This window comes from Phocoena sinus, chromosome 7 (assembly GCF_008692025.1).
Source record: "Phocoena sinus isolate mPhoSin1 chromosome 7, mPhoSin1.pri, whole genome shotgun sequence".
Lineage (NCBI taxonomy): Eukaryota > Metazoa > Chordata > Mammalia > Artiodactyla > Phocoenidae > Phocoena > Phocoena sinus.
This window is the reverse complement of record NC_045769.1, coordinates 2,531,712-2,541,259: the sequence shown is the minus strand read 5'-3', so window position 1 is coordinate 2,541,259 and position 9,548 is coordinate 2,531,712. Positions and strand designations below refer to the sequence as shown.

At 56.3% G+C, this 9,548-nt stretch overlaps 1 long non-coding RNA gene across 1 annotated transcript; it reads right to left on the bottom strand.

The window, feature by feature from the left end:
- Window positions 1–1,393: 1,393 nt before the first annotated feature.
- On the bottom strand, window positions 1,394–8,685 carry LOC116756305. Its single transcript, XR_004350619.1, has 2 exons — window positions 8,448–8,685; window positions 1,394–1,623 (listed from the first exon to the last, which is right to left on the bottom strand). It is a non-coding gene; the product is annotated as an uncharacterized LOC116756305 (long non-coding RNA).
- Between the last annotated feature and the right edge of the window lie 863 nt (window positions 8,686–9,548).

Below are 9,548 nucleotides of genomic sequence, written 5' to 3'. Positions count from 1 at the left end.
TCCAGGGACCTCATATAAGTGGGGACTCTTCCAGGGACCTCATATAAGTGGGGACTCTTCCAGGGACCTCATATAAGTGGGGACTCTTCCAGGGACCTCATATAAGTGGGGACTCTTCCAGGGACCTCATATAAGTGGGGACTCTTCCAGGGACCTCATATAAGTGGGGACTCTTCCAGGGACCTCATATAAGTGGGGACTCTTCCAGGGACCTCATATAAGTGGGGACTCTTCCAGGGACCTCATATAAGTGGGGACTCTTCCAGGGACCTCATATAAGTGGGGTCAGGCAGTGTTTGTCGTTCTGCGACTGCTCCTTTCACTCAGCACGGTGTCTTCAAGGTCCATCCGTGTCGTAGCCCGTGTCAGCATTTCACTTCTTTTTTTTTTTTTTTTTTTTTTTTTGCGGTACGCGGGCCTCTCACCGTTGCGGCCTCCCCCGTTGCGGAGCACAGGCTCCGGACGCGCAGGCTCAGCGGCCACAGCTCACAGGCCCAGCCACTCCACGGCATGTGGGATCTCCCCGGACCGGGGCATGAACCTGCGTCCCCTGCATCGGCAGGCGGACTCTCAACCACTGCGCCACCAGGGAAGCCCAGCATTTCACTTCTTTTCAAGGCTGAATAACATTGCATGCTGTGGTTGGACCCCACTTTGTTCACCCACTCACTTGTCAGTGGATACCCGGGCTGCTTTTCACCCCTTGGCTATTGTGAATAGTGCCGCTATGAGTGTGGGTGTGCAAATATCTATTTGCATGCTTGCTTTCCATTTTTTTGGGATACATACCCAGAATTGGAATTGCTGGATCATATGGTATTTCTCTGTTTAATTTGTTGAGGAACCACCATACGTGCCTACACTTGTTCTTCTCACGTTAGTTTGAGAAGAATCTGTACTTTCAAATTGTTGCATACAATGTTGTGTCTATATTTGCCCATTCTGTCAAGCTTATTTTGAGTGCGGAAATAACCCTGCAAACTCACTAAAGGTTGCCCAGAGGGTGAGTCAGTGGGAACCACTCTGCCCTCACCCACTCTGCCTTCTTTTCATGGGGGGGCAGGCCGCACACCCAGTATCCCCGGTGTCCCAGGCCATGACATCACCATCTCTGGGGCTGTTGGCAGCCTTCTCGGGCCCCCTGTCTTTGTAAAAAATTGTACTCCGCGTGGGACTTAAACTAAACAGACTTCCTCTAGGAAACATACACAATCACACTGCTGTGGAAGTTGCTTTTATGGACATTTCCCTGAGAAATATTCCTCTCTGGAAAAATAAATTCACAGGATGTAATTAAAACCATTATATGTGTATGTTGGCCTGGGCGTTTCTTAAGTGCTTCACCAAATGGGCCACCAAATAAAGAAATGAAGGCCGGCTTTGTTCACATCTAGTAACAATGACCTTTATTAACTGTAACCTGGGATGTTCTTCTGTTACTTTATGGATTTAGAAGTAGCCTTTCATCGGGCCCTTGGGCAGGGGGTGCACCCTTGGTCCTGACCCCGGTGTGACCGACCACTGCAAGGAAAAGCAGAGGAGGTGGTGCTGTGTCACCTGGACGAAGGTGACCATCTCAGTGTCCACTGACAGTGGAATGGCATGTGTTTTCTGGCTTTCGACCTGTGAGAAAATAAGATAAATTCATGTTGTCTTCAAACATCATAAGTTCTGAGAAGGAAAGTGACCAAAGCGAGGCGCCTTAAGCAGCGTGGCTTAGAGGAGCTACTGTGCTGTGTTGGCTCCTTTGGTCACCTTCTGGCTCTCCTTTTTCCAGTTCTCTGCGGAACTCCTCCTTCACCCCAGTGCCCTGGTGGAGGACCCAGCCACGGGCTTGCACCGGCCTTTGTGTCGGCACGTGGCCCAGCAGGACAGTCAGAATACTCTTTGGGATGGACATGTGATGTGGGCTGAGAGGTTTCTCCTGCAGTTACTGAGCGAGGAGCTTGAAGGCCTGTGGTGATGCAACGCAGAAGAAACTGTCACAGTGGAAACTGCACACGGAGGAAAGCAAGTCTGGAGGTGGGTGAGACCTAGGGCCAGACTTTGAGCTCCTGGATCCAGCTGTGCCTGAAGGCCATCCCACCTTTGACATCCCATTCTGTAGATGACTTGGTAGGTGTGATGGTTCAATTTTATGGGTCATCTTGGCTAGGTTATTGGTCAAACACCTGTCTGGGTGCTTCTGTGAAGGTATTTTATAAATGGAATTAGCATCTACAATTCACTGACTTTACTTTAAAGAGATTACCCTGGATAATCTGGGTGGGCCTCAGCCAGTTGAAAGCCTTAAGAACAAAACCAGGTTTCCCTGAGAAAAAGGAATTCTGACTCAAGACTGCGGCATAGAAACCCTGTCTTGAGTTTCCAGCTTGCTCGGCTGCCCTACAAATTTTGGGCTCAAGATGACAACACCAGCTCTTGTCTGAGTTTCCAGGCTGCCAGCCTGGATTTCACACTTGCCAGCTTTCTCAATTACATGCGCCAACTCCGTGTTCCCTGGGCAGACCCTAAGGCAAGGATTTGTGTGCAAGTGATTTATTAAGGCAGTGGCTGCCTGGGGAGGGGGGCAGGGAGTGGCAGCGGGGGACATGGAAGAGTGGAAACAGGTGGAATCTGATTTCAGGCCTCAGCTGGATCCCGTGGGGGCCTCTGAAGTATGAATTACAGTCAGAGTTTGCCCTGCCTCCGGTAAGGGCTGTAACTCCCAGGTCCTTCTCTCTCTCACCTCTTGGCAGTGGTTCCAGGGCACCAAGAGCTTCTGCTACAACAGGCCAATAGATTCTTTCCTCCTTTACTGGTTTGAGTAGAGCCTCTCCTGACAAATCGTCAACTCACTGTGCTGTTCAGAGGGAAACTCTGAAACCGAGCAGGACCCTGTGGGGCTCCTGGGCACGGACGCCTTTCCATGTCCCCTGCTTCTTGTTTGTAGGGACAAGAAGACTCCAGCCTCCATGACCTTCCCTGAGTTCTAAAGCGCGGATTCAAACAGTTGCTAATCAGGGAAGGGAGGGGATGCAGAGACAAGGGAGGAGCGGCCAGGAAGCAGTAGAGCAGCCTTGGGCCAGGGTCCTGGTCCCTCCTCAAGGGACACACAGAACAATGTATTTGAGCTCTTTATAGAACTAAAACCCAACAAATGGAAGATGTCGGCATTCTTCATTCCCGAGAACATCACAGTTTGATAACCTCATCAAGGGACCACCTGAGGCCAGATGAAAGCAACCAGAGCAGCTCATCAGGAGGAGACCACCTGAGGCCAGATGAAAGGAGCGCAGGCCTCGCAACCCCGTCCTTATCAGCAACCCCGTCCTTGAACCATGGCTATAAACTCCTCACCAAATCCTCCTGGGTTGGGTCACACGCAGTTTCTGAGGGGCATGTAGCCCTCTGCCTGGCAAAGCAATAAAGCTGCTCTTTTCTAGTTCACCCAAAACTCCAAGATCTGATTCAGGACCGGTGCACAGAGGCCAAGCTTTTGGCAACAACCCCTCAGCTACAGACCACAGCAAAGGCTTTTGATTATCCAGGTGGCCAGACTCTGCCGGTCCACACAGCCTGTGGAGTCCTTGGAGGCTTGGAGCAGGGGCTCCTGGGCCAGAGGAAGCTGATCATGGCCGACTGGCTGGCCAGGGTTCTGTCCCCAGAACATGAATCCAGAGACCCAGGGGGAGGTGGATGCCTGAACTGTTGGTCACCGAGGGTCAGGCTGGAGTTTCTGACTCAGTGAGACTGAGGGCTGCCAGGGGCAGAAGCTGAGAGACAGGCGGGCCGAGGAAGTCCATCTGCAGAGAGGGGATGGGCACACGCACAGGACAGGCAGGGAGAGAGACAGGGAGGGTGCTAAAGAGACAGAGAGAGGGAGAGAGAGGGACAGAGAAACACCAAGGTTCAGGGAAACAGTGAGAGACAAAGGCAGAGACAGAGAGAGATGGAGAGAAAGAGAGATTGTATTACTCAGCTGCAGCAAAATATATCCCATCTCACAACCTTTCTTTGGACGTGACATTGATGTTCCTCCACAGAGAGATGGGTGGGGTCCATGCTGGCACCCTGGACACGGGCGGACCTTTGTAACTTCTTGGCAATAGAACGCAGCAAGAATGATGCTCACGGCTTCCCCCTCCCTCGCTCCCTCTCTCCTCTTTGTGTCCCCTTCTCTCCGGATGCTCCCAGTGGAATCCGGCCACGTTGTGAGGAGCCCTAACCACGTGGGGAGGCCACATGCAGGTGTTCCTTCCGCAGCCCCAGCTAAGCCGCAGCCAACAGCCAGCATCGGCCTGTGTCCCTTCAGATGGCCCACCCCAGCCTCGGGGTCTCCCGGCTGAGACCTCAGTCATGAATCAGAACCAAGCCATTCCCGCCGTGCCCGGGCCAGGTTCCTGCCGCACAGCAACCATGCGGGATGACATACGACGACACCTGGTGATTATTGAAACCACTGCTTTGTCACCTGGCAACACAGAGAGACACACATGGCAGGTCAAGGAGGGAAACAGAGCAGAGAGGGTGCTGGGTCCCGTGCAGCCAGCCTTCCGAGCTCAGCTTGGCCTGACACCCTGGCCACCCCGTGTCCCCAGACCAAACCAAAGGCTCCTGGTACTTCAACCAGCTTCAGGGGACGCCTGGTCTGTGTTCGTTTTGCCTCCTGACTCTCTCACAGGACACACTCTTAGCTCACAGGGATGCACAGGACTGTTCAGCGCCGGACGCGGGGGCAGCGGCCCCATGAAGGCCAGCGTCTTCTGTCCCCTCAGCCGGTGCGGGGACGGGGTTGCCCAGGTCTCTCTGGACTCCTGCGCCCTTTTCCCCTCGATTTCCCACACACGGAAGCCAGCGTGGCTCTGTCCAAACCTGGGTCTGATCACCACACTGCTTGGTAAAACCCTGTTGACCTCCTGTGACACAGCACAGGAACCGGCATCACCAGGTCCACAGGGTCTCCGCTCCCAGGCCCCAGAAGGGCCTTTGCCCAACTGTCCGGTGCCTTGGTTGCGATGCGTCCTCTCTCGTTGTGGTTAACTTCTCACCCTCCCTGACTCCTGCAGACGTCCTCTTGCTCCCCGGCCCCCTCCGTCCTTCATGGCCCTCGCTCTGCGGGTGATTTGTGATTCTGGTCCATGGCTGGTGTGAGTTTCCTGTGGCTGCTGTGACAAGTGGCACGCACACCGGGAGGCTTCACCCAACGGACATGTACTTGTGCTCAGTTTAGAGGGCAGAGGTCTGAAATCAGCGTGTCGGCAGAGCCACGCTCCCTCTGGAGGCTCTCGGGCAGGACCCTTTTCCAGCTTCTGGTGGCTCTTAGCTTGTGGCTGCATCCCTCCAGACTCTGTCTGCTCACGTGGCCTTCTTGCTCTGTGTCTGAGTCTCAAATCTCCCTCTTCCTTTCAAACCCAAAGATCTGTCATTGGATTTAGGGTCACCCTAAATGCAGGATGTTGGAGATCGTTTACTTAATTACATTGGCAAAACCCCTTTTCCCAAATAACGTCCCATTCGTAGGTTTCAGGGGTTAGGAGGTGGACTTTTCTTTTTGGGGAACCACCATTCACCCCACCTACTGGACCACAGGCTCCATGGTAAATGTCCACTTTGGCTCACCCTGCACCAGGCTCAGTGCCCAGCCGAGGTGGCTGTCACTTCTGGCCGTCTGTTCAATGTCAAGTCCCGAGCGAGCTCTTGTGAGGGAATCTAAATATGTTTGTGAGCAGAAGCAGGTTTCGAGGAAGCTGCACCTCTGCCAGGAGAGATAAGACACCTCCTCCCGCAGCTGCAAGTCAAGGTGAGAGGAGATGGGGCCCAGGACCACGGGTGGAGGCTGGCAAGGAGCCCAGGCGCCCAGCTGGGTGGGTGGGGATGGGGGAGGCACCTGCTGAGCTGGGAGGCAGGTCCCCTGGCTGAGGGTGTGGACGGGCCTCCGGGTGTGTGCAGACGTTGGGTTCTAGGTGGGAGGTTGGAGTCTGCATTGTAAAGGGCCCCGGATGCCCAGAGAAGGAACGTTCCGGAGTTCTGGGGACCATTTAGGAGTTTGTGGGTCAGAGCGACAGAGCCTGAGTCACAGGGCACAGAGTCAACCTGGTGGGGCCGTTGGGAGGGAGGGTGAGGCAGGGTGGTTGGGAGCAATCCTGCAGGGTGGGGAGGGTCCCAGCTCACTCCGGTTTGAAAACTGGGGTCCTGCGTTCTGGGAGCCCCTCAGCCTGGGGCAGACTGGGCTGGCCTGGGATGGGGGAGTCATTCTCCGAGAATCTGCCCCTTCTGCTCCCTGGGGACTCAGGTTCAGGCTTCTCCCACGTCTGGACCCCACCCCCCACCCCCAGGGGCCAGCAGCGCAGTAGGTGCCCCCGGCCGGTGTTGGGTGGAGAACGGAGCAGGCCGTGGCACTGATGCCCGTTTTGTTCTGAGGCTCTCTCTGGACCGGGAAGCGAGTGCACTTCCTGAGGAATTTCGTGTCTTTACAGTAATCCTGCAGACAGGGGTCATCAGCCCCGTTTTACAGGAGACGGAGGCCCGGAGGAGCTGCGCCCTGAACTGGTTGCTGGGCAGAAGGACTTGGCCCCCGGCTCCTGGAGGACTCCAGGCTCCGCCCCCTTTCGGAGGGTCGGCACCTCGGCTCCGCGGCGGCGGGGACTCTGAAGGGCAGAGTCAGGGTCTGCAGAGCAGGGCCGGTCAGGTGTTTCCAGGGCAAAGCTGAGGGTGAGGGCTGCCCTCGCTCATGGTCTCCTGGGTAAACGTGAGGAGTGAGTGGCCCTGCTTCCTCCTTGGAGGCCAAGGGTAGGGGGGGAGGGGAGCAGCAAAGGAGATCTCCGAAAGGGGGTTGAGGCCCGAGGCCCTGAGAGCAGACGCCCCAAACACAGGCCCAGGGGCCCAGGATCAGGAGAGCTGCCCGTTTCCCACCCTGTGGGGTGGCCGTCTGCTGCCCCGTCCTGGGCTGGGCTCCCGGGGTCGAGCTGCCGACAGCACCAGCACCCCAAGCCCGGGGCAGGAGCCCTCCCCCCGCGCAGCTGGGGGCTCTGGCTTCTAGCTGCCCCAGCACCTGCAGCGTTTCCAGAGGAGGTCCTGGCTCCCTGCAGGGGGGGAGGGGACGAGGGGACGAGGGGCTGGTTAAGAGAGGAGTCCTTGCCCCTTCCCGGACCTCCTGAGCCAGAAAGCTATTGTTGGACATTTTTTTCTGTCAACAGCTGCTGTGGGGCAGGCCCGAGCTGTCAGATGGCAGCAGGAGGCGACAGGGGATTTTGGGGTAGGAGGAAGTGACAGGATGGGAAAATGCCAGGGTGCCCGTGGGACTTGGAGGGGTGCGGGGACAGCCCCCTACTCTGCCTGAAGGTGGCACTGGCCCTGTGCCTGTCCAGGGCTGGTGCTCCCAGAGCTGTGGCAGCACCAGGGCGTTCCTGTTGGGAGGGGGTCGGTCACGTGATCTGACGAATTCCATCTGTTCCATTCACTCACAGCCCTTTGTCGGTGGGTGTTTTGGGCTTAAAGGACCTGGAGGGAAGGTGAGACCTGAGGAGAGCGGCTGCCCGGCTGGACGGTCCTGGGTTTGAGTCCTGACTGGGCCACTGTATGTTGTGGGCACGGTACCAAGGCTCCCTGACCTCAGGGTCCTGAAAACAACAGGGCGAGCGTTAGTGCTCCCTCCAGTACCCGCTGGTGTTGAGAGCATTGACCCATGCCCAGCGGGCAGTTAGGAGGAGGGGTGGGATGCCTCTGACCCAGTGGGGCCTCAGGTCTTTCTAGAGAACAGACGGGATCCCCAGGGCAATATCAGAGCCAGGCGCCGCAGGGAGTGACACTCTGCTCAGGCCACTTAACCCCTGGTTGCAAAGGCCCTGATACTGGGACGGGGTGGGGGGGGGGGGGGCAGTGCAGCTGAAGCTGGCTGGGGCAGGTGTCTCAGTCTGGCTGCATTCGAATCACCTGGGAGCCTCAAAAATCCTGATGCCCAGGCCACATCCTAGATCGCCTGCATTAGGATCTCGGGGGTGGGGTGGCATCAGGCTTAATTTTTTTTTTTTTTAAATAACTGTGGTTAAGATATACATAATAAACTTTACCATCTTAAGTGCACCGTTTTGTAGTGAGTACATTAACTCTGTTGTGCAACCAGCGGAGCTCCAGAACTTCATCATCCTCTCGAACTGAAACTCCAGGCCCATTAAGCAACTTCCCGCTCCCCCTCCCCCAGCCCCTGGCACCACCATCTACTTTCTGTCTCTATGACTTTCACTTTAGGAAACTCATGAGTGGAATCAAACAGTATTGGCCTTTTGGTGACTGGCTTCTTCCACTCAGCTTGATGTCCTTAAAGGTTCACGCGTGCTGTAATATGTGTTAGAATTTCCTTCCCTTTTAAGGCTGAATGATATCCCACCGTATGGCGGGATATATATATCTACCCGTAGACAGATATATATATCTACCCGTATGGGTAGACTACACTGTTTACCCACCCATTCATCGCTGATGGACACTTGGGTGGTCCAGGCTTCTGAGTTTTTCAAGCTCCCAGGTGTTCCCGAGGTGCAGGTCTGGTGGAGGGCCAGTGGGCATGGCGAGCCCCTGGCTCCCTGGAGGGCACGTCACTCCTGGCTTTCCCGCCGGTGGTAGTCTCTGCTGTTATCAAGGCCAAACAGAGCTGCAGGAAGCTCCCTTCCCCCAACAGACACCCCTGCAGGGCCTGCTGCCCAGATGGTGCCACCCACTGAACTTGAGCACTCCTCCTGGGGATGCGAAGCCCCTCCGTGTGGCTCCGCCTACGCCAGGCCGGTCCTGTGATTACAACACAGGCCAGGCGGCGGGTCACACGCACGCTTGTTGGGGGGGGGGGGTCTCCAGCCTCACACGCATCGGTCCCCTGCTGGAGCTCCTTTTCTCCACCTGTAAAACTCGGAACCCGCTCTTCACCTGTCCTCAGTCCCCCCTCCCTGCCCGTCTGCTGGAGACCTCCTCCTTCTCCTGCAGAACCCTTCTCCCCACCCGTGGGGAGCGTGAAAGGAGCCTAAGGAATCCACGCTTACACACCAAAACTCAGTACACATGGTCCGACGTTATTTTAATAAGCGAGTGGGCAAGAAAAGTTATTCCTTGGTTCACTAATTTATTCAATAAACGCTTTGTGTCAGGCACTGGGCTACAGTAATTTGATAGACAAGATCCCTGACTTCATGGAAGGAATTTCGGGGGGCATTCATCTAATACCACAGTAATATATGCCCAGCCGTGCCGTGCCTCTCCAACAGAATCTGTTGCAAGGAACAGAGCTGAAAGTCCCCCACCTTCACGTCCACGCTCTCCCGGGGCTGCTCCCAGCCCCCGGCTGAGCGCGCGGGGACACACTGGCGCTGAGCCATCGCTGCCCGGCGCAGGCCTCCTTCAGCCGGCACTCCCTGGGGACGCCCCATCAGCCCGGCTCGGGTGGGATTCAAACACCGGCGCGAACATCCCGCGGCCCCGCCCACACCCTCCCGGCAGAAGGCCTCGCCCTTTCCGTGGGGGCGGGGACGGGCCCGACCAACCAGAGTTCCCAGAACATGCAAATTAGCTCCGTCCCT